This window comes from Sorex fumeus, unplaced genomic scaffold (genome assembly GCF_029834395.1).
Source record: "Sorex fumeus unplaced genomic scaffold, SorFum_2.1 ptg000044l, whole genome shotgun sequence".
Taxonomy (NCBI): Eukaryota; Metazoa; Chordata; class Mammalia; order Eulipotyphla; family Soricidae; genus Sorex; species Sorex fumeus.
The window spans coordinates 56,455,567-56,482,279 of NW_026606101.1; positions in this window are offsets into that span (position 1 = coordinate 56,455,567).

Genomic DNA, 26,713 nt, shown 5'->3' on the forward strand with positions numbered 1-26,713 from the left:
TCTCAGGTACTGGACTAAAAAAAGAACCGAAATGTATTCAAAGACACATTTTAATTATGATACATTATGTGAATATTATAAATCAGTCAACAATACTATAAGTATGAATATTTTAAGTCTGTCCTCCTCTTAAAATTAGTATTAGCCTTCCTTTCAAAAACAATGCTCCTTATAAAATTCTAAAAAAAATCAAGTTAACTAACAGTAAAAAGGTAAAGGCCCTCCCGTTGATCGTCGATTTGCTCGAGCGGGCCTAGTAACGTCTCCATTGGAGACTTTGTTGTTACTGTGTCTGGCATATCAAATACTCTCGGTAGCTAGCCAGGCTCTAACAGTAAGTCTAAAATAAAATGAACAAGACACTTATAAAGATAGAGAATATAAAACAAATAATACAGAACATCTAAAATATATAATCTAATTATAACTTTATAAATATTCATTTTTTCCTAACTTTAACTATAAATCTAACAATATTCCACAAGCTTTGAAGATTGTTTTATAGCACAGTTTGAAGTTGGGGAGGGTGATGCCATCCAAATTCTTTTTCTCAAGGATTGCTTTAGTGGGGGTTTATTGTTCCATATGAATTTCAGGAGTGTTTTGTCTATTTCTTTGAAAAATGTCATGATAGGGACTGCAATGAATTTGTATAGTGCTTTGGGCAGTATTGTCATTTTGATGATGTTAATTGTCCCTATCCATGAGCAGGGGATGTGTCTCCATTTCCTAGTGTCCTCTTTTATTTCTTGTAGTGTTTTATAATTTTCCTTGTATAGATCCTTCACTTCTTTGGTTAAGCTGATTCCAAGGTACTTGATTTTCTGAGGTACTATTGTGAATGGGATTTTTTTTAATGTCTGTTTCTTCTCTTTCGTTGTTTGTATATAAGAAAGACATGGACTCAAAAGTATTGATTTTCTAGTCTGCCACTTTACTAAACCGACCTATTGTTTCTAGGAGCTTTTGTGTAGAGTCTTTAGGGTTTTCTAAGTATAGTATCATATCGTCTGCAAATAGTGATAGTTTGACCTCTTCCTTTCCTATCCGTATTCCCTTGATACCTTTCTCTTTCCTAACAGCCATGGCTAATACTTCCAGTACTATATTAAATAGGAGTGGCGAAAGTGGAAAGCCTTGTCTTGTGCCCAATCTTAGAGGGAAGGCTTTTAGTTTTTCCCCATTGAGAATGATACGTGCTGTGGGCTTGTGGTAGATGACTTTGACTATATTGAAGAAAGTTCCTTCAATGCCTATGTTGCTGAGAGTTTTCATCATAAACAGGTGCTGGATCTTGTCAAATGCTTTATCTGGGTCTATCAATATGATCATATGGTATTTATCTGTTCTTCTTTTGATATGATGGATTATGTTGATTGATTTCCAAATGTTAAACCATCCGTGCATCCCTGGCAGGAATCCTACTTGGTCATGGTGTATGATCTTTTTGATGACTCGTTGGATTCTATTTGCTAATAGCTTGTTGAGAATCTTTGCCTCTATGCTCATCAGGGATATTGGCCTGTAATTCTCTCTTTGTGGTATCTCTGTTTGCTTTTGGTATCAGGGTGATATTTGCTTCATAGAAACTGTTCGGAAGTGTTTTTGATACTTCAATTTCGTGGAAAAGCTTAAAGAGGATTGGAAGTAAGTCCTCTTCAAAGATTTGGAAGAATTCACTAGTGATTCCATCTGGGCCAGGACTTTTGTGCTTGGGGAGACTTTTTTATTACCGTTTCAATTCCTTGATGGTGATAGGTCTGTTCAGGTATTCCAGGTCTTCTTGGTTCAGCCTTAGGAGGCTAAGGAATCTAGGAATTTATTCATTTCTTCAAGGCAGTAGTAGTTAAGACATCAAGTTACTGGGCTAGAAACAGACCTGCAGACCAATGGAACAGAGTCAAATATTCTGTCACAGACCCCCAAATATATGACCACTTAATCTTTGACAAAGGAGGAAGAAATGTGAAGTATAACAAAGAAAGTCTCTTCAACAAATGGTATTGGGAAAACTGGGTAGCTACCTGCAAAAAAAATGAACACTGACCTCTGTCTAATGCCAGGCACAAAAGTCAGATCAAAGTGGATTAAAGACCTCAATATCAGACATGAATCCATAAGGTACATAGAAAAAAATGTAGGCATGACAATGAAGCTAAAAACATCTTTAAGGATGAAACAGCACTGACCATGCAATTGGAAACAAACATAAACAAATGGGACTACATCAAACTTCTGCACTTCAAAAGAAATAGTGACCAAAATACAGAAAGAGCCCACAGAATGTGAAAGAATATTTACCCAATACCCATCTGAAAAGGGATTAATATCCAGTACATACAAGACACTAGTAGAATTGTACAAGAAAAAAACCCCTCCAAATCCACCAAAAAATGGGGAGAAAAAATGAACAGAAGTTTCCTCAAAAAAGAAATATAAATGGCAGACTCTCCTGCCCCCACGCCTAGCTGTCCTCAACAGGGCCCCTTGGAGGGGAGCGGGTTGAGTTTCCCTCCCTACCCAGAGCAGAGTCCCAGTAGCCAAAGACCTCCAGAACCAGCTACAACCATGCTGAGACCACTCTCCACATGCATGAAGGAACCAGCAGAGGAACACAGGCATGCAGGTCCCGGGGCTGAGATCTCCAAGCCTGCTCAGATCGGGGCTGAACATCCTCCACCCAGATCCTCCATCTTCCAGTAGGTAGGGGTTACACTCACCAACTACCCCCAGCGCCAGGTAATCCCATCAATGGCTAAGACCCAGAGACTATAAAACCAAGCTCCTAAAAGCGCATAGCCACATCTATGGCCGAGCAACATCCCTGGCAGGCTACTGAATGTAACCTGCCCACATGGTAGAGTCTGGCAAACTCCCCGTGGCATACCCAATATTCCAAATACCAGTAACAATGAAGGGTCTCATTCTGCTAACCCTGAAAGAGCCTTGAATATAGCACTTTTTAAATTCTCAGGGCTGGGACAAAGGAGACGTTACTGGTGCCTGCTCGAGGCAATTGATGGAAAACAGGATGATCGTGGTCATGAAATGGCAAAAAGGCATATGAAAAAAATGCTCCACATCTCTATCAGAGAAATGGAAATCAAAATAACAATGAAATATCATCTCACACCAGAGAGACTGACACACATTCAAAAGAACAAGCAACCAGTGCTGGCGTGGATGTGGGGAAAAAGGGACACTCTTTCACTCTTGGTGGGAATGCCCACTAGTCCAGCCTTTCTGGAAAAAATATGGACAGTCCTTCAAAAACTAGAAATTGAGCTTCCATATGACCCCACAATACCACTTCTGGGAATATATCCCAAGGATGCAAAAAAGCACAGTAGAAAAACCATCTGTACCTATATGTTCATTGCAGTACTGTTCACAATAACCAAAATCTGGAAACAATCCAAGTGCCCTTAAATAGATGACTGGTTAAAGAAACTTTGGTACATCTAAACAATGGGATACTATGCAGTTGTCAGGATAGATGAAGTCATGAACTTTACTTATAAATGGATAGACATGGAGAGTATCATGCTAAGTGAAATGAGTCAGAAAGAAAGGGACAGACATAGAAGATTGCACTCATTTGTGGAGTATAAAACAACATCACATGATGCTTACACCTAAGGATAGTAAATACATGGGACAGATAGATTGCTCCATAGCTGGAAGCCTGCTTCATGAACAAAGGGGGAAGGCAGCTGGAATAGAGAAGGGATCACTAAGAAAAAGATGGCTGGAGAAATCAGTTCAGATAGGAGATGCGTGAAGCAAGTAGATAAAGGACCAAACATGATAATCTCTCAGTATCTGTATTGCAAATCATAATGCCCAAAAGTAGAGAGAGATTATGAGAAATCATGTCTGCCATGGAGGCAGGGGGAGGGTGGGAAAGGGGAGTTATACTGGCGATATTGGTGGTGGGGAATGTGCGCTGGTGGAGGAATGGGTGTATGATCATTGTGTGACTGTAACCCAAACATGTTGGGGTCGGTCCTCCCTTTGTTCATCGATTTGCTCAAGTGGGCCCAGTAACATCTCCATTGGAAACTTTGTTGTTACTGTGGTTGGCATATCGAATACGTCACGGGTAGCTTGCCAGGCTCTGCCGTGCAGGCGAGATACTCTCGGTAGCTTGCCGGGCTCTCCAAGAGGGTTGGAGGAATCGAACTCGGGTCAGCCATGTTGGCTGCGTACAAGGCAAATGCCCTCCAGCTGTGCTATCGCTCCAAACATGAAAGCTTGCAACTATTTCACAGTGATTCAATAAAATTTTTTAAAAAATTTTAAAAGAGAAGAAAAGATTGCTTTAATCTACACGTTACATTATAAATTGATTCTAACTTTTAGTTTAAAGCAAATGGACATTGACATATTAAACAAATTTTAAAAAGGACTTCCTTAAGGTAAAAAAAAAGTACACAAATCACAATAACTAAAAACCCAGAACAATTCTAAAAACAGATGACTGGATAAAGAATTTGTGGTTTGGAAACTTCAGCAATGTGTAGCCGTTTGCCTTGAATGTGTATCCATCCCAAGCATTCCATACATCCCGTAAGCACCATCAGTTGTAACTAAAGTTGTAAATACACCACCAGAAGTAATTCCTGAGTGCCAAGCCAGGAGTAATCCCTGAGCACTGCCATGAGTGGCCTAAAAAATCTAAAAGAAAAAAGAAAAGGTGTGTGGTGGGGAGAGGAGAAATTGTGGTTTATATACACAGCAAGACCACTAGTAGGCTAAAGGGGAAAAAAATTACTGAATATTTTGCTGTGTTCAGTATGAAGAGCTCGCTCCAGGTGAGGCGCAGCAGGGCCACGTGGTAGGTGATCTGCAGGTCAGGGAAGAAGGGAACACCATGGGAGCCATGGGAACACCTACAAGTGTGACTAGAGGCCACCCTAAAAGCCTCTATCCGTCTCAGAGAGTCTGGCAAGCTACCGAGAATATTCCTCACACAGGGCAGAGCCTCGCAAGCTATCTGTTGTTTATTCAATATGCCAAAACCAGTAATTACAATGGGTTTCATTCCCCTGACCCCGAAGGCGTCACCAATATGGCAGCGTTGAGAAGGATGAGGAAGGAGAGGCTGATAAAATCTCAAGGCCGAACTTGGCTGCCAAAAAGAAGGAAGAAAAAAATGATTGTCTGTACTTTCAATGCACGTATGGTAGCATCAGATGTATCCATCGAGGACCTGATGGTACAAGCGCGAAAGATCAAGTACGACATCATTGGTCTGACCGAGACAAGAAGATATCAATCACATCACACCGTTTTCGACATTGGAGAAGAATTGTTCCTTGGAACATGTGATAAAAGAGATGTTGGAGGCATTGGTGTCCTTGTCAACATGAACTTGGCCATGAGCATTGATTCATTCGAATGCCTAACAACCCAAATTGGATGTTTACTTTTGAATAGATGCAGCTCACTGCCAGCAGTTTCTATCTTCGTTGTCTACACACCAACATCCAATTATGATGAAGGAGAAATTGAGTTCTACATGGAGCTGGAGAAGTTCTATAATGAAGACCACACCTTCTGCAAGATCATTGTCAGTGATTTTAATGACAAGATAGTACCGAGAAGATCAGCTGAAGAACTCCACATTGGGACCCATGGCCTAGAATGGAATGAACAGGGTGAGAGATTGTCTGAGTTCATCATGTCAACCAAGACCTTCCATGGTAACTCACCGTTCCAGAAGGCCAAATCTAAATGTTGGACTTGGGAGTCTCCCGGTGGATGGCTCCACAATGAAATAGACCACATCATATTCAATCGATGGTTTTGCCTGACTGATGTCGCGGTTGTCCCAAAATTCCAAATGGGATCGGACTGCTGTCTTCTTCGTGCAAAATTCTACTTCACAGAGCAAAGAGTAGGGCTGCAAAGTTTAAGAAGAGAACTCCTAGAATGACCACCAACTGGGAGCTCTCTGGCACTGTTGCTGCAACATGGAAAGATGCCATTGTTGACAACATTGATGAGGAATATGATCGACTGGTTCAGCACCTCCATGATTGTGAGAGAAACGCTAAGAGAGAGATAGCCACAAAAAAAAGCCTGTCTTTGAAAACTCTTGAGCTTATTTGTCAATGTGGTTTGGTGCATGCCTCAGGCAACCGCAAGCAAACATCCGAACTCACAAAGCAGTGCAGAGATGTGATCAAGGAAGACCTCAAAGAGAGAAGAGTAGAAGTGCTGGTAGATGCAGCAGAATCCGAGAAAAGCATTCGTAATGCCCGCCTGTCATCGGCAACTACAAGACCAAGATGACTGCCCTCCAACATCCTGATGAAACTTTGTCACTCATAGTATTGCAAATGGTGCTTCAAATATGTAGTATTAAAAAATATAAAAGAAAGATATTGTGTATGCCAAAAAGTACACTACCATAATGTTAATCGAAAGTTTAAAGTTTATGCATCATAAATAAGTTGTCGCATGGAATTAAGCAAAAGAATCCAGAGCAGAATCATTAAAATATTGAAATTTAGTTGATGATCGAAATTTCATTTCAAATCAGGGGTGGGAGGGACTAATAGAGAATAGGGAATGATGTTATAAAATTACTTGAGCAGTTGTTAAAAATAGTTATTTTCAGCTTCAAGCAATAAAATATCATAAATTTCACATGGCTCAGAGAAATAAATGTAAAAAACCAAAACTATAAAAGTGTAAAGGAGAAATCAGGATAGTGTTTACTACCATATGGTGGGGGAACAAAAGCAAAACACAAATCCCAAACCAGAAACACTTGTCACCCTTGGCTACAGAAAAATTTCAATTTGCTTGTGATAAAAAGTACCATAAATGAAGTTAAACAAAAATAATAGACTGGAGATTACATTCAGCCTTCAAAACAAGTCATGAGCAAATGGGACCAGGAGTCAATGAAGAAATACAGATTTCTAACAAACTCATAAAGTAAAAATGTTGTTTCAACGTAGCACTACCATAAAATGCAAATTAAAATTAAAATGGGATTTAAAAATAATTTTAAGTTTGGTGCTATCAAATGTGGGAAAGTAAGTACTCTGAAACACTCTTGAAAAGTGATAAATTGGTGAAGCAGTTTTGGCAGGCTGATTGGCTGAACATAAAATTTTTATATGTACACACTTTTGGCAGTGCAGTTCTACTTTTGGAAATAATCCTAAAATAAATACTCTTTTATGTGTGCAAAAAAATGCTCACTTTTTCATCAAAATTAATAATGAAAATTCAAAACACATTCAAAGTGGACTTTCTTCTTTTTTTTTTTTTTTTTGCCTTTTGGGTCACACCCAACGATGCACAGGAGCTCAGAAGACCATATGGGATGCTGAGAATGAAACTCGGGTCAGACGCATGCAAGGCAGATGCCCTTCCTGCTGTGTTATCACTCCAGCCCCCAAAGTGAACTTTCTTTTCTGGCTTTCCAAATAACATAATCCTAGCTTCCTCCTTCCTCAATGCCCACTGAGATGGAATGTCCCTTTTGGTTCTCTTCCTCCCCTGTTTATGTTCAAGACTCTACTCTAAGATCTCTTCTCCTTTGCTGCTTTCTTCCTATTGATGTTCTCTGGCTTTTTGCTTCTGATTGACCATCTACAATACTAACCTTGAAAACTGGTAGCTCTAGCTGAGATTTTGTTTTTTTATCCTTCATACCCTGTGACATGCTTGCTGACTTTCCCTATCTACTAATGCTTCTCATACATAGCTTGAAAACTCTAGGTCTTCTGTCCAAACCTATTTTCTTCTTAGTAAATAGATACCCCATCACTCCTATTGATCAGGCCCAAATCCTGGAGGTTCGATATTTTTTCAGATACATTTTCTCCAGTATGTTCAATTCTTGCATTTAGCAGGAATCCAATTGTCTCTTCCAGTCGTATTTCTCTGATTTCCACTCAGTCACTCTCCTCTCTTATCTATAGAGCCAAACAAGTTCTTCAATGATTTCCCCATTACTCCTTGTATTTTCCTTTTTATTTCTCTTTTTAATAGAGCACTATCACTATCACTATCACTATCACCCCGTTGTTCATCGATTTGCTCGAGTGGGCACTAGTAATATCTCTATTCGTCCCTGTCATGTGCTAGTGTAGCCCAATGGCATATTGGGGTCTCTTTCAGGGTCAGGGGAATGAGGACCATCATTGTTACTGTTTTTGGCACATCATGTAAGCCACGGGTAGCTTGCCAGGCTCTGCTGTGCAGGCAGGATACTCTTGGTAGCTTGCCAGGCTCTCTGAGAGGGATGGAGGCTTTTGGAGAAGCCTCTAATCACCTTTACAAGTGTTCCCAGTTGGGCATACATGAGGGCAGGATACTCTCAGTAGCCTGCCAGGTTCTCTGAGAGTGAGAATTAGAGAGCAAAAGTTGCGGGAATGTGGCCACATGCTTCCGGAAGCTTGGTTTTATAACCAGGATCTCTGGATCCTGGCTGTTGATGGGGGTTACATGATAGTTGGTGTGTGTAACTGTCTAGCTACTGGAAGATGGGGGGTCTGGCTGGAGGACGCCCAGTCACGAAATGAGCAGGCTTGGAGATCTTAGCCTCGGGTCCCACACACTTAGTTTCTTTGTACATGAGGTTTCTGCCGGTTTCTTCATACATGAGGCTCATCTGAGCATGTGGAGAGTGGTCTCAGCATGGCTGTGGCTGATTTCCGGAGGTCTTCAGCTGCCGGGGCTCTGCTTGGGGCAGAGAGGGAAACTCAACCCTCCCTCCTCCAAAGGGCGCCGCTGAGGACAGCCAGGCTTGGGGGCAGGAGACTCTGCACTGTTCTCTTCTGGGAGCTTGGTTTTATAGTCTCTGGATCCCTTTTTGCTTTGTACACAGGAGACCCAGGCTCTGTACCCGGCAATACAATGAACTGGGCACTGCCAGGAGTGACTCCTAGCACTAAGCTAAAGGTGGTTCCCGATCACCACCCGGTGTAATCCAAAACTAATAAAGGTTTGGGGGAATAATTTTGAGGAGCTGCCAGTTCATTTTATTTTAAAATAAAATAAAATTTTATTTTAGTCATGATTTTTTATTATAAAATATGTGATCTATGGTACTTTTAATATTTGTTTATTCAATACATAGATTTTAATTAAAATATAGAAGCTAAAAATGTACACATCTCAGATAAGAGAGATAGTACAGTGGGCAGGGCACTTGCCTCGTAAGAGGCCGCCCAGAGTTTAATCTTCATATATTTTTCCACAGGCCTCACCAGGAGCGATCCCTGAGTGCAGAACCAGGAATGTATGCTGAGCACCACTAGGTGAGGATCAAAACCAAAAACTTACAAAAATTTACACCTTCAATTTATGACAAGATATGGCTGGTGTAACACATAGGTGTATGCATGAATGAACATATGCATACAATAAAGGTTCACATGTTACTCAACTGATTTTATGCACTTAAATTATTAGAAATAAACAGACTTCGACAATGCTAATCTAAAGATTTGAAATATTTTTTCTATAACAAAGGTCTGAATAACATTTTATTTTATTTTATTTTATTTGTTTTTGGGCATACCTGGTTATGCTCAGGGTTTACTTGTGGCTCTGTGCTCAGGGATCACTCCTGGCAGATTCAGGAGGCCATATGGGATGCTGGGGATGGAACTCTGGCTGACCACATGCAAGGCAAACATTCCACTATACTTTGGCTCTAGCTCCACATTTTCTATTGATTAATAAATGATTAAAAGAAATTGTCAGTTATATGTCTCTATCTTCCTCCTTTGTCTAAATCAAACATTTAAATCAAACATTTTTCTCTACTTATTTTTAATTAAATCACATTGATATACACAGTTACAGATTTATTCATGGTTGGATTTTAGTCATATCACTTTCCATCCCCTGTTCCTTCACCAGGGTACATTTACCACTAATGTCTCCAGGGACCCCCTACATACCTCTATAGCAGGCACTATTTCTCTCTCTCTCTTTTTTCCTCTCTCTCTTTACTTTTGAGAATTATGGTTTTTAATATAGATACTGAAAGGTTATCATACATGTCCCTTTTCCTACTTTCAACACTCAGTTCTTATCCAGAGTGATCATTGCCAACTATTATTGTCATACTGGTCCTGTCCTATCCTAACTGCCATCTGCCCCAATAACGTGAGGCAGCTTTGAACCGTTGACCAGTCCTCCTGGCCCCTGTTTCCCTGGCCTTGAATATTAGATATTAGTCTCAAACTCTTTTTTTAAATATCCTACAAATGAGTGCATTTATTCTATGTCTGTCCCTCTTCTTCTGACTCATTTCACTCTGCATGATACTCTCTATGTCCATTCATTTTTGAGTAAATAAAGTCATGAAATTTGTGTAGAAATCAGACATTTTTAAATTTCACTTTGAACATTCATGGCACTACATTTATTGAAGAGTAATTTCATGACTTTTAACATATATATAGACATTATCTTATTCCTCCACCTTCATTCTTGTGGTAAAGAACCAGTGATGGAAAATAAAATCTGAAAATTCAGATTCTACTGTCACTGTCATTGTCCTCCCCTAATTCATTGATTTGTTCGAGCAGGCACCAGTAACGTCTCACAATAAACTGTGAGGCTTGTTGTTACTGTTTTTGGCTTATTGAATATGTCACTGGTAGCTTTCCAGGCTTTGCTGTGTGGGCAAGATACTCTTGGTAGCTTGCTGGGCTCTCTGAGAAAAGCGAGGAATTGAACCCGGGTCGACCACATGCAAGACAGACGCCCTACCCACTGTGCTATCGCTCCAGTCCACACTAAAATAATAGAAGAGGAAAGACATCAGATTCTAACTAAAAGAAAAGAATACAGGTTCACGGACAGAAAATAGCTTTCTAAATATTCAGTCCAATATGTCTTTCATTTTTAAGTGCTGATCTAAAGGACCCAAAGCCTGTAGGGACTATTAATAGTTAAAGAACAGCCTTCTTGGGGTGCTGTCATCAGGCCAACCTGTACCTGTGGGGTAAATGCATCATAGTGCTTTTGATCTCCTTCAAGATTTATTTATGGGTCTCTGAAGCAAGGCTTGTATAGCTGAGCCAGAGGTGATTTGTGGGCATGGCTCCAACATACCTAACTTTTGGCCATTTCATTTCTTGGGAAATGGTCCCAAGATCAATGGTTCCAACTTGGTCCAAAGTTGTAGTGGTCTGGCCAGAGCCACAGTGGCAATTTTGGGATATCTGAATTCACCATCAGACTGTGTTGCTTCAGAGACCCATGAATAAATCTCGAAGGAGCTCAAAAGTCACAGTTCATCTTGGAGTCGGCATGCCCCTGACTGGACTCCATTCAGATATGTGGGTTTTGTGGCTGAAATCTTCAGGCTTTCTCGGGGTCAGAACGGGCTACCTCACACATTCCTGTACTTTTGGAAGCCTCAGCAGTCACCCACACACCCCAAAGCTGCCACCCAGTTAAAGTTACTCCAGCCTTACCATCCTGATAAAAATACTGAACACCATGAACAAGCACAATGACCTCTTAGTACCTGTATTGCGAACCATAATGCACAAAAGAAGAGAGAGAAAGAAAAAAAGTGCCTGCCATAGAGGAAGTCTGTGGGGAGTGGAGGTTGAGGGTTGGGGTTGGGAGGGAAGGATAGGTTGAGGGGTGGTGGGAGGGAAACAGGGGACTTTGGTGGTGCTAAATGTACACTGGTTGGGGAATGGGTGTTGGATCATTGTATGATTAAACCCAATCATGAACAGCTTTGTAATGCTCTATCTCATGGATATTCAATTAAAAAAATCTGCAAGAAAAAAATAAAAGAGGAGCTCTTCTTATATATAATTGATATGATTGGGTATTTTTAAGTCTGAAATGAAATATGCCTTTCATTCTTTTAAGACAGAAAATGGTCATTTTATGACATAGATATATGCTTTTACATTTGCCAACACAAAAACTGTATAAACTTTTGTATGAGTAGATAAAACACTGTGCTGAGTTCTACAATCTTCTTGAGTAGCCATAGCTACTAAAATAATATCATTGAAGTAAAATAATAAAATCAAGCAAAAATGTGATAAATTACAAAATCTTTCTCAGTGTTTCCTCAAACATTTAGGACTTATGCTGAATAAAACAATAAAATAATTTTATGATATAAATGTAGGTTTTTGAGTGGTTGGACCACATCTGGCAGTGCTCAGGGTTTGCTCATGGTTCTGTGCCATAGATCACTCCCTGAGGTCTTTCAGGGACTGAATGCAGTACTGGGAGGTGTTGGCAACATGCAAGGCAAGCATTCTAGTTTCTGTACTCTTTCTTTGGACCTGCTACAAATAAATTTTTACATAGCATTAAGAGGTGCAGGTATAGCACAATAATCTAGTTTCCACAATATTCATTAATTTCCACATTTATTTCAGGACTGCATATAGACAGATAAAATGAAAATATTTTCAGATATTTAAGTAAATAAAATCTAGCATGTTTTACTCCCACCATAAAAATTCCTAGACCAACAACTGTAGTCTTCTCTAAAAATAGTATCTTTGTTTTTCTTTGAAAATGACTGGCATACTCAGTCGGAACGGCTAATTCCAAAATTTTCGAAATGTATCTCCTTATAGAGCAATGAATGATCAAATAGAACATGCCAGAAAAATGAGAAAAAGTATCTTGGTAAGTGAAGAGTAAAAATAGAAAGTTAGCAGCTGCATTATACAGCAACTAGATCTTCAGGCAAAGAGCTGAAAGAAATAGAAAAGATAAATATTCTTTCAATAATTATTGGAGAGAAAAATATAGAGAGAGAAAGACATTCATTGTACAAATAATACAGAACTTCTAAAAAAAGAATAGGGGATAAAAATAATTAAATTAAATAAGCAAAGGAGAGACATCTTGGGGGAACTATGTGATTACTCTTTAATATAAAGTAAGCAGGTCAGGAATGTGACTCAATGGGAAAGTATATTCCTTACATGTATAAGGTCTTAGATTTGATCACTGGCACTGCATATAAACAAACAGAAACAACAAAACCAAAATAAAAATCATAAAAGAACAAAAGGCAGCTGAGGTACTTACAGTTCTCTTTGCAGACTATTGATGGAAGACCAAAAATAATAGAACATACCAAAATAATAGAAAATGCAGCAATATTCACCTCAATTGTTGCTGAAGGGATATGTTAAACATAAAAAATTCTCATAAACATAAATCACTTACGATTCAATTCATTGAAAGACAAGAAATAAGGGATCTTTTTATTTTTTATTTATTTTTTATTTTTATTAGTGAGACACCATGAGGTACAGTTGTAGACTTACAAATTTTTGTGCTTGGGTTTCAATTATACAATGATCAAATACCCATCCCTCCACCAGTGCCCATTTCCCACCACCACAGATCCCAGTATCCCTGCCACCCTCCATTCCCCCCTCCCACCCTGCCTCTGTGGCAGGGCATTCCCTTTTGTTCTCTCTCTCCTACTAGGTGTTGTGGTTTGCAAAAGAGGCAATGGGTGGCAATCTTGTTTGGTCTATAGTCTACTTTCAGCATGCTTCTCCCATCCGGGGAGGATCCTCCCAACACCTTTTATTTGGTGCTCCCTTCTCTATCTGAGCTGCCTTTATCCCTAGAGTGTGTGGCTGGCCTCCAAGCCATGGAGTAAACCTCCTGGTACTTATCTTGACTCTTCTTGGGTGTTAGTCTTTTATTTTGTTACTTTATGTTCCCCAGATGAATGCAATCTTTCTATGTCTATCCCTTTCTTTCTGACTCATTTCACTTAACATGATACTTTCCATGTAGTACCACTTGTATGTAAATTTCATGACTTCATATTTTCTAAAAGCTACATAGTATCCCATTGTGTAGATGTACCACAGTTTCTTTAACCAGTCATCTGTTCTCGGGCACTAAGGTTTTTTCCAGATTCTGGCTATTGTAAAGAATGCTGCAATGAACAAACAAGTGCAGATGTCTCTTCGACTATACATTTTTGCCTCTCTGGAATATATTCCCAGGAGTGGTATTGCTGGGTCAAATGGGAGCTCAATTTCTAATTCTTTGAGAATCATCCATACTGTTTTCCAAAAGGGCTGAACCAGTTGGCATTCCCACCAACAGTGAAGGAGTGTCCCTTTCTTGCCACATCTGTACCAGCATTGGGCTGCTTTTGTTCTTTTTGATGCGGGCCAGTCTCTGAGGTGTGAGATGGTATCTCATTGTGGTTTTGATCTGTATCTCAATAAGGGATCTTTTTAAATTTCAAAATCGTAGACAAAAATTATGTCTCCTCCACAAAAAAATTCCATTAAAATGATGACTTTTAAATAACATATTTTTAGCCACACTTAAAACAAAGGAAGTGTGAGAACTTTTTTGAAACCAGACTGAAAAGGTATACCCCCAAAAGAGTGAAAGTAACTGAACACAACAACAGAGTCTGCAGGTTAACCCGCATGAAACTGCACTGCTTCAAAGCAAATTCTGGGAATTTTCTTCTCAGTAGGCAAGACCAAAATCTAATCATCTTCAAGGGTAAATGCTAAGTATAAGGCTAAGTCATCTGCCAGAGTAAATGCTGAATTCAGGAGAGGGACAGATAAAAGATAATCTCTCTTCTATCTGGACATCAGAGATGTAAAGAAACATGATAAGGAAGTAACAAATGGCCAAAGGCAACTGAAACTGAGAACTAACTTTAGTAGGAAGTTTATCTCTGTAGGGGGATGTGGGAGAATTGGACTGGAGTGGGGTGAATACCCAGACAATGGCAGAGGGAAATAGGTACTCTGCTGGAGGGTGTGGTGCTGGAATATTTTATGCATAAAACTCTACCACTATCAGTAAATAACAGTGCCTAAAATAAAATAAAGTTTTAAAATAAACTGTACTATTGTAAATTCATTTCACTGCGAGAAATTCCCACAACAGGATGTCAAAAGAATTCCTCTGCGACCAACTATGAATCACAAGAGAGTGTGAACTAAAACATACATACTTAGAGAAACAAAAACTTCAACCACTCCAAGAACTTAAAAACAAAAGTAATATTGACCCAAATGGATTTAAAAGTAATAATAATATCCTTAATAATCTCAAAAGAGAAAAAGAACATCTGATAACCATTTAAAATTTATTAAATTTGGATAAACATTTGAAATATTGGGTACACGAATATTTAAATTAATATGTGCTCAAAAATGAACATATTCTATTATCTGACAAGTAATAGGTTTCTTGTAACTCACACACAATACTTACATTTCAAAATCAAATGATCACAAATTAAAAAAAAATTTCAGTTTCACTAAAGATCAGAGTTCAGTAAACATAATTTTTAAAAAACACTTTTGAGGCACTGTGATGTATACTATTAAAGATAGGGCACCAATCATACAGCATTCCAACACCACACCTTTCTCCAAAGTGTACACTTGCCTTTCCTTCACCACTGTCCTTCCCATCAATCCCCCCCCCCACACACACAAAACACACACACACACACACACACACACACACACACATACACATATTTGGAAAGCTTGGTTCTGCAGACCAGCTCTCAGGTTCTGTTTCCTCTCACCATTTGTTTTTCTTTTATTATGTAGTTTTTAATATGCCATAATAAAATAAATCATTCTCTCTATATATATCCCTCTAATTCTGACAGACTTCACTCAGCATGATGCTCTCTAGTTCCATCCATGGGGTGACAAGTTGCATGAATTTTTTTTGTTAGAGTTGAGTAGTATTCATATATATATATATATATATATATATATATATACACAGAAGTAGTATTCATATACATGTATATATACAGAAAGAGACACACACACAAAAATGTGTGGGGACGTGTCTTTATCCAGTCATCTATTCTTGTACACTTTTTGTTGGGTAACATGACTGCCCTCCGACATCATGATGGATCTATCACATCTTCCAGAAGGGCAATGGAGAAGATTATTCATGACTTCTACTCAGATCTCTTTAATAGCCACATCCACTTGCCCACATACCACATACCACGTGATGGATATGTCGTTCCCAATGTTCTCCCTTCCGAAATCCAACATGCCATCTCGTCGGTAAAGAAACAAAGAGCACCTGGCCCAGACAAGATCAGACCTGAACACCTGAAGAACTTACCATCAGTACTCATCAATACATTGGCTCGACTCTTCACACGCTACCTGTCTGAATGCAAGGTTCCATCCCAGTGGAAAACCAGCAAGACTGTACTACTATACAAGAAAGGAGACATCCACGACATTGGCAACTATCGCCCAATCTGCCTATTGTCTGTCATCTACAAACTATTCACTCGAGTCATCCTGAATAGGATTAGCAGAACACTAGATGAAGGACAACCATGTGAACAAGCTGGATTCCGAAAAGGATTCAGTACCATCGACCATATCCACACAATAACCAAGCTCATTGAGGTATCTCGGGAGTTCAAGATGCCACTCTGTCTAACGTTCATTGATTTAAAGAAGGCCTTTGATTCTGTTGAGACGGAAGCGGTCATGGAAACCCTAGCCAATCAGGGTGTACAAACTCAATACATCAGGATCCTTCGTGAGCTCTATTGCGGATTCACTACCAAGATCTCACCATTCCACAAAGAAATAATCATCCATATCAAGAGAGGGGTTCGGCAGGGTGATACCATTTCACCAAAACTCTTCAGTGCCACCCTCGAGAACATGCGACGACTGGAATGGAAAACATGGGAGTGAAGATAGATGGTTGGCAACTACACCACCTCCGCTTTGCTGATGACATCATTCTAATAACACCAAACATCAACCAAGCGGCACAAATGCTGAACGACTTTGACCGTGAATGTGGAAAGGTCGGACTACAGCTGAATCTTACGAAGACAATGTTTATGAGAAACAGCCTTGTTCCTGACGCTCCATTCGCTCTCAACGGAACCACCATCTCCGAATGCAACAGTTATATATACCTAGGTCGAGAAATCAACATGATGAATGACCTGGCACCTGAGTTGCGCAGGAGGAAGAGAGCGGCTTGGAATGCCTTCAAGAGCATTGAAGAAATAACTAAAAGGACAAAGAACCTCCAGCTATGAGCACATCTCTTTGATTCCACTATTCTTCCTGCATTAACATATGCCTCAGAGACCTGGACCCTACGAAAACAGGATGAGAACACTATTCGGGTCTCTCAAAGAGGAATCGAAAGAACTATGCTTGGAATATCATGATTCACTCAAATGAGAGATAGAATCCGGAGTTCTGATCTTCGTCAACGCTCAAGAATCAGGGACACTGTCTCATTTGCCAAGACATCAAAAATCAGATGGGCTGGACACGTAATGAGGTTTACAGACAACCACTGGACTAGAGCCATTACTGATTGGATTCCACGAGACATCAAAAGATCACGTGGACGCCCACCTATAAGATGGTCAGACTTCTTCGTCAAGACCCTAAATGATGGGTTTGAGGCTCTACATGTTCCTAAAACGAACAGATACCATTGGGCTACGCTAGCAAGCAACCGGGATGAATGGAGACGTTACTGGCACCCGCTCGAATAAATGGACGAATAACGGGGATTAAGTGATTAAGTGATTAAGTGAAACATTGCTTTTTTCCTTCAAGAAGCTTAGGTTTATCTGGTTACACCCATCAATCTGGTTACACCCATCACAGTGCTCCTGAAGCACTTCCACTTCCATTGTGTTTACATGTAAACATGTAAACAGTCTTCCCTATGCTCTCCTTCCCACCCAGTTAATCAGCTTTCCCCTTAATCAGACTTTGTTAATTTATAAGATCAATTTCCCAGAAATCTATGATTTTATATGTATGAGTGAAATATTGCCTTCTCCTCTCCTTATGCCTTATGAACAGTTTACTTTAAAGTAATATCCTTTTTGTATAGATACAGGAAGACCGTTAACATTATGCTTTGTAATTTAGGATTTGATTGGCCTTGAATATTATTCACTCCAGGGCATCTGCTTTCTCGACTTAGCCTCAGTTGCCCTTAGTTCCTAACACCCCAAAGCGGGGTCCCGACGAGGGACTGAATGGACCCAGGGCAAGCGGTGAGCTACCCTGGCAGTGAAATGGGCCACGCCAAAGTGCCACGATTCTTAACTATAAGTTAAGAGTTTGATCATGGACAAATGCTGTCATGATCCAAGGTAACGATGAGACTAGGATCCTGCTAGGGGTGGGAAAGACTATCTGGCCTGAGCACCGTAATCTGAGATCAAGGTGGCCCTGAGAGCAATTCTATAAGTTTAAGATATTTCTTACTGTATCCATGCAAAATGATTTATATTATATTCTTATATGCTTGTCGGACAAGGAGAGGAGAGGCACTCCCATGGGATTATGCTCTAGGGTGGATCCTCCTGCTGAGGAAGGATCTGTCCTAGGAGTGGTCTTCCCTGAGGCCAAGATTTCTACCCCTGTTGATCTCCACCCCTATTGATTGTGACCACACCTATATGTAATTGTTTCCCCCATTCTCTTGGAGAGAGATATAAGGAGACTGTAGATTGGGCAGGGGGGGGGCAGAGACAGAAGGAGAGATGAGGAGAGAATCAGAATAAACTACGACTAATACCTACCAGCCTGGCCCTCGTTCTTTCCTCTGCCTGACCATTGCCATCGACCTCTCTGGGGAGGGAGAAGGGTGAGACTACCGAAAGCGGGCGGCGGGAGAGATAGAGCCACCGCCGCTGTGGGTGCCGAGCCCCCCTTGTGTGAGTTTACACACTTTTCATTTTTCATTTTGGGTCCATACCAGAATGTGCTCAGAGTTTACTCCTCACTTTGTGCTTGAGTTTACTCCTCATTTTGTGCTCAGTGGCCACTCATGGTGGGTCATAGGGGACCATAAGTGGCACTGGGGTTCAAAGTTGGATCAGCTGAATACAAGCACCTTACCTGTTATACTGTCTCTTACCCAACAACAGTTTTTGTTTTGTTTTGTTTGGGGAGGGGGGCACACCTGGACTTGGTCAGGGACTACTCCTGGCTCTGCACTCAAGGATCACACCTGGTGGACTAGAGGAATCATATGGGAGTGCTGGTGATCAAAACTTAGTTGACTGCATGTAAAGCAAGCACCCTACATGATGATCTATTGCTCCAGTGCCTCAACAAAATATTTCTTAACCAAAATCTTAGGAAATAAACTAGTGAATAAAACAATCTTATTATGGATGTGATTAGTACATTAAACAGTGAACTATATCAGTTATAAGATTTAAAATGGCAAAATATCAGCGTTAACATTACTGTGAAATACTGGTGTAATACAACAATGCATCTTTTATAATACATTTAGAGAATAGGACCAGAGAAATAGCTCAGGAGGCAGGTGTGGGTTGTTCCATCTTCATCACTGTGTGGCCTCCTCAGTTCCCAGTTCTGCTGGCCATTGAGCACTAGTAGGTCCCAGAACTGCCAGGTATTGTCCTATGAAGAAAATTAAAGACTGCACCATGCTTCAGTAATATTAGTATAATAATATTAAGGTTGTTACTGTGTCTGGCATATCGAATACTCTTGGTAGCTTGCCGGGCTCTCCGAGAGGGGTGGAGGAATCGAACTCGGGTCGGCCATGTTGGTCGCTTGTAAGGCGAACGCCCTACCGCTGTGCTATCGCTCCAGCCCTAAAATTAAGATTTTAAATAAATGTTTAAGCAAAAATAAAAAACTAAACTACAAACTGCAACAGTAGCTAGTAACTAGAAAAAATTGGAATGTATCATCGTCACTTTATGTCCCTGGGCATGCAGATCTCTCTATTCTCTCTCTCCATTTTCAATTCTCTCTCTCTCTCTCTCTCTCTCTTTTAGAGAGAGAATTGTCTGTAAGAACACACACACAACTTACATCTCTCACACACAGACTTTCTTTCTTGTCTCATACTTACATCTTCTCTGATTTAATAGAGAAAATTTTGCTTAAGAGCAATAATTTGAAGTTTTATTTTTTTAAATTTATTTATTTATTTTGAATACCCATCCCTCCACCAGTAACCATTTCCCACCCCCCATACTCCCATCCCACCCTGCCTCTGTGGCAGGGCATTCCCGTTTGTTCTCTCTTTCCTATTGGGTGTTGTGGTTTGTAAAAGAGTTAAGCCTGATGTTCAGGGAGAAACGTTGGATAATTTACTTTCCATTGACACTTTATATTTGAGGAGAAGTCGCGTGGCTGTCGAAGCGGCCGCGCAGTTTGGCATGAAAGTCCTGTTCCCGCATGCTCGAACTGTGCTTGCAGAGGCTCATGGTCATGGGGGTTCCATTTGGAGGAGGCGGGATGCGGCACCTACCCCATCTGGGACTTCCCAGTGGTTTCGGCTCTCTTTGGGACTTGGAGCATTCTCCGGGAGCTGTGGAGCCCTCCTTCCCCCCCCACCCCCGATTTCTTCTCTGTGTCTGTATGCTGTAAAGATGGTGTTGGGGGGCGGGTTGTGGGCTTGACTTCCAGAATCAGAGGTTACCTGAAGTTTTAACATTAAGTGTTTGATCCAATATCCTTTCTGAAGAATAACTAAGGTTAATTTCAAATATATATAACTTTTTAATTTTTTCAGATTCCAATTCTAACGTATATTCTTCAAATCTGTTTGCTGGCAAATCTGCTTGAGGATGGGTGCATTCCTTACTATTCTTGACCCATAAAACTCATTTCTTCTCTTTCCTTCTTCAGACCTTCAAACTCCTTCCTCTCCCGCATCATTCACTAAGTCCCCAAACTCTCATCTTCTGGCCTCTTGTAGTCATCAAAAACTTTATCTTCTGAATCACTCTCTCTTTACATATTTTTGTACTAAGAGTAATCACTGTTCTCACACCACTACCATCAGGCTCATTTTCATCATTATTGACACAGAAAATGTATATAGCACTTAGTACTGAAATAAGCTATTATAAAAATTTTGCATATTTTAATGAGAAGCTGTACAAAGTCTAATGAGTCATGTATTATTAATTTCTCTATATTAAAAAACAAAAATATTCAGACTGAAGTAAACTACTCATTTGGAGTTTGTAAATGGCAAAGGTTACATTTTTTATTATTATTAGTGAAACACCATGAGGTACAGTTATAGACTTACAAACTTTCATGCTTGGGTTTCAATTATACAATGATTGAGTACCCATGCCTCCACCAGTGCCCAATCTCCACCACCAATGATCCTAGTAGACCTCCCACCCACACAACCCATTCCCCCCTCCCACCCTGCCTCTGTGGCAGGGCATTCCATTTTGCTCACTCTTTCCTTCAGGGTCTTGTAGTTTACAATACAGGTAGTGAGTGGCCATCGTGTTCGGTCTATAGTCTACTTTCAGCAAGCATCTCTCATCCCAAGCAGTCCTCCAAACATCCTTTACTTGGTGTTCCCTTCTCTATCTAAGTTGCCTTTTCCCCCAGCATGTGCTGCTGGCTTTCAAGCCCTGGAGCAGACCTCCTGGTACTTATCTCAGCTATTCTTAGGTATTAGTCTCCTATTTAGTTACTTTATGTTCCCCAGATGAATGCAACATTTCTATGTCTGTCCCTTTTTTGCTGACTCATTTCACTTAGCATGATACTTTCCATGTAGTACCACTTGTATGTAAATTTCATGACTTCATATTTTCTAACAGCTACAGAGTACTCCATTGTGTAGATGTACCAAGGTTTCTTTTAACCAGTCATCTGTTCTCGGGCACTCAGGTTTTTTCCAAATTTTGGCTTCTGTGAACAGTGCAGCAATGAACATAGAAATGCAGATGTCACTTCGACTATACTTTTTTGCCTCTCTGGGATATATTCCCAGGAGTGGTATTGCTGGGTCAAATGGGAGCTCAATTTCTTATTTTTTGAGAATTGTCGATACTGTTTTCCAAAAGGGATGAACCAGTTGGCATTCCCACCAACAGTGAAGGAGGGTCCCTTTCTCGCCACATCTGCGCCAATACTGGTTGCTTTTGTTCTTTTGGATGTGAGCCAGTCTCTGTGGTGTGAGATGATATCTCATTGTTGTTTTGATCTGAATCTCCCTGATGATTAGTGATGTAGAGCATTTTCTCAAATGCCTTTTTGCCATTCAGATTTCTTCTTTGAGAAAGTTTCTGTTTATTTTGTCCCCACATTTTTTGATGGGGTTGGATGTTTTCTTCTTGTGGAGTTCAACCAGTGCTTTGTATATCTTTGATATCAACCACTTGTCAGATGGATTTTGGGTGAATATCCTTTTCCATTCTGTAGACTATCTTTGCAGTTAGGTCTCTGTTTCTTTTGAGGTGCAGAAGCTTCTTCATTGAAGACAGTCCCATTTGTCTATCTCTGTTTTCACTTGCTTGGCCAGTGGTGTGACATCTTTGAAGATACCATTAGCTTCAATGTCATGGAGGGTTTTGCTCACTTTGTCTTCAATTCACCTTATGGATTCCAATCTGATGTTGAGGTCTTTAATCCATTTTGATCTTACTTTTGTACATGGTGTTAGGTAGAGATCTGAGCCCATATTTTTGCACGTACCTGTACAGTTTTGCCAGCACAATTTGTTAAAGAGGCTTTCCTTGTTCCACTTCACATTTCTTGTTCCCTTATCAAAGACTAGATGATCATATGTTTCGGGAGAGATATTAGTATATTCAACCCTGTTCCATTGGTCTGCGGTTCTGCCTTTTTTCCATACCATGCTGTTTAAATCATTACTTCTTTGTAGTAAAGTTTGAGGTTGGGAGGGTCGATTCCTCCCATTTTCTTTTTCCCAAGAATTGCTTTAGCTATTCGTGGGTGCTTATTGTTCCATATGAATTTCAGGAGTGTTTGCTCCATTTCTTTGAAGAATGTCATGGGTATCATTATAGGGATTGCATTGAATGTGTACAATGCTTTGAAGAGTATTGCCATTTTGACAATGTTAATTCTCCCAATCCATGAGCAGGGGATATCTTTCCATTTTGTCGTGTCTTTTATTTTCAGAAGTAGCGTTTTGTAGTTTTCTTTGTACAGGTCTTTTGCATCCTTAGTTAAACTGATTTCTAGGTACTTGATTTTCTGAGGCACAGTTGTGAATGACATTGTTTTTTCATGTCACTTTCTTCTCTCTCACTATTTATGTATAGAAAAGCCATGGACTTTTGTGTAGTGATTTTATAGTCTGCAACTTTACTATACAAGTCTATTGTTTTTAGGAGTTTCTTGGTAGAAGTTTAAGGTTCTCTAAGTATAGTATCATATCATCTGTGAATAGTGAGAGCTTGATTTTTTTCCTTTCCTACCTGCATGCCCTTAATATCTTTTTCTTGCCGAAAAGCTATTGCAAGTACTTCCAGTACTGTGTTGAACAAGCAGTGGAGAGAGTGGGCATCCTTGTCTTGTCCCTGATATTAGAGGGAAGGCTCTTAGTTTTTCCGCATTGAGAATGGTACTTGCCATAGACTTGAGGTAGATGGCTTTAACTATATTGAGGAAAGTCCCTTCTATACCCATTTTGGTGAGGACTTTCATCATATACTAGTGCTGAATATTGTCAAATGCTTTCTCGCATCTATTGATATGATCATATGGTTTTATCTTTTCTTTCGTTGATATCATGAAGTATGTTGATTGATTTCCAAATGTTAAACCATCCTTGCATCCCTGGGATGAATCCCACTTGGTCATGGTGTATGATCTTTTTGATGAGTTGTTGAATTCTATTTGCTAGTATTTTGTTGAGAATATTCACATCCATGTTGAGTGGGGAAGTGGAGATATCAGCCTGTAGTTTTCTTTTCTTGTGGTGTGTTTGCTTCCTTTTGGTATTAGAGAGATATGGGCTTCATAGAAACTGCTTGACAGATTTTCTGTTTCTTCAATTTCCTGGAAAACCTTGAGAAGAACTGGCAATAGGTAATCTTTAAATGTTTGGAAAAATTCGGAGGTCAATCCATCTGGACCTGGGCTTTTGTGTTTGGGAAGACTTTTGATTACAGTTCAATTTCCTTGATGTTAATAGGATTACTCAGGTACTCTAAGTCTTCATTATTCAGCCTTGGGAGATTATAGGAATCCAGGAATTTATCCATTTCTTCTAGGTTCTCTTGTTATGTGGCATACAGACTTTCAAAGTAGTCTCTGATGATCTTTTGAATTTCTTTGGTTTCTGTTGTGATATCCTCATTCTCATTTCTGATCGGTTTATTAGGGTTCTCTCTCTCTCTCTCTCTCTCTCTCTCTCTCTCTCTCTCTCTCTCTCTCTCTCTCTCTTTATGAGTCTTGCTAGTGGTTTATCTATGTTGTTTAATTTCTCTCAGAACCAGCTCTTGATTTCATTGATCTTTTGGATTGTGTTTTTGGTTTCCATGTCATTGATTTCTGCTCTAAGTTTTATGGTCTCTTTCCTTCTGCCTGGTTTGGGCTCCTTTTCTTGGTCCTTTTCTAAGATCTTGAGCTGTGAAGTCAAGTTGTTTATGTGGGCCCTTTCTTCCTTCTTGAGAAATGCTTGCAGAGCTATAAATTTTTCCCTCAACACTGCTTTAGCTGCGTCCCATAGTTTCTGGTAGTGCGTGTCTTCATTCTCATTTGTTTCCAGGTATCTCCTGATTTCTTCCTTTATTTCTTTCCTGATCCACTCATTGTTCAACATTGAGTTGTTTAATTTCCAGGTGTTTGGTTTGGTTTTCTGCATCTGTGTATGATTAACTTCTATCTTCATTGCATTGTGGTCTGAGAAGATCACTGGTACAATGTTTATCTTCTTGATTCTGTTGAGGTATGGTTTGTGGCCCAGCACATGGTCTATTCTGGAAAATGTTCCATGTGCACTGGAAAAGAATGTGTATTCTTTTTGGGGGGTGTAAAGTCCTGTATAGGTTTATTAGCCATCTGTCTTCTATTTCTTCCTTCAGAGCCATTATTTTATTGCTGAGTTCTAATCTTCTTGATCTATTTAAGGGTGATAAGGCAGTGTTGAAGTTCCCAACTACTATTGTATTGCTTGTAATATCCTTCTTAAAGTCTACTAGCAGTTGTTGTAGGCATTTGGCTGGTCCCTCATTGTGTGTGTATACTTTCAGGAGTGTGATTTCTTCCTGCTGTACATATCTCTTGATTAATAATAAATGGCCTTCACTGTCCCTTCTAATCTTTCTCAACCTGAAATTTATGTTGTCCAATACTAGTAAGGCCACTCCAGCTTTTTTTGTGGGGGATTTTTGCTTGCAGAGTTGTTTTCCATCCTTAGAATTTGAGTCTGTGTTTGTACTGATTGTTCAGATGTGTTTCTTGTATGCAGCAGAATCTTTTATTCATGACATTTCTGTGCATAGCTATCCAATTTCTGCTCTCATTTCTTCCTGTATTTTCTCGATGGTTTCTTTCAGGTATCCTTTAATTTACTGGATATCTGTCTCACTGATTCATTGAGTTCATTGAACATCTTCATTACTTTATATCTGAATTCTTTCTCAGAGAGCTCCCTTAAGTGAGTAACACTTAATGAGGATTCTGGGCTCTTTTTATTATCCTCTCCTCGTGGTGGGGATTTGCGTTGTTTTTCTTGTTGGTGTGATGGTATGGAGACTGAGATGTTATAAGAGGTTGCTGGGTATGAATAATTTACCTGTGGCCGCATGAGCACTGGCTGGCCCAAAATTAGGCCACGCCCACTTCTGCAGAGGCAACAGCCCACTCCTGCAGAGGCCATAGCCCCTGTGAGTACCTGTGTATGTGGGAGGATGTACAATATGGGAGGAGAAGATGGCTGGGAATGGTGTTCAGGACAAACAGGAAGAGGCTCAGGGATGGTGGGTGGCTCAGGGTCCTAGAGGATACCTGGGGTGCTTACACGGTGAAAGCGAAGTCCTGGGTTCAAATAATGACTGACCTGGGAGGAGAAGAAGACCGGGCACGATGTTTGGGACAAACCGCCAAAGGTTATGTTTGGATGCTTCCAGTCTGCATCCAGAATCTATGCTCTAAACAAATATGTATCCTGCAGTCAAAGAGAGAATACAGGGGTATTACATGCAGCTGACCCCAGTTCAAACTCTGAAAACCACTAGAAGTGATCTGTGAGCACAAAGCCAGAAGCAAGCTATGGGTGCTGCCCATTGTAGCCCCAAACCCAAAATATCAAAACAAAATAAAATAACTAATATGCATGATTTTTGTCACTATATTTAATTATTACAGCCTATAGAATATGATAAATGTTCATCAGGTATATTCTGAATCAATAATGTAGTTAAAGAACACTAACTGTGTGTCCACATGAAGAAGCAATATGCATTAACTCAATTCAACTTTGCATGTCCACTACTGAAAACTGTATTTAATGCATGAAGTAGTATAATAAGAACATGTAATTTTCCTGAATTTTTACTATCTGGTAATTTAAAAAAATGAATGCTTAAGTTCAGTGTTTCTTTGAATTTTCTCTTCAGTTTCCCTTATTTGAGAGGGGAACCTGGCATATTAGGCAACTCAAGTTGCGCTCAAGTCAGCCAGTTCTGACTCTGTGGCTGGGATCACTCCTGAATTCATTCAGAGGAACATGTGGCTCCAGAAATCCAACCAAAGTTGACTGCATGTTAGGTAAGCACCTTAACCTCTACACTACAAATTCTCTAGTCCATGTCTAGGAATTTTTTGATTCAGAGTATATATATTAGTATCCATGTATACCCATAGAACAGTAGCTGTGATTATTTCTAGAGAGTTGCTTTATGAATGGCTTCTTTCTTTCCTCCATA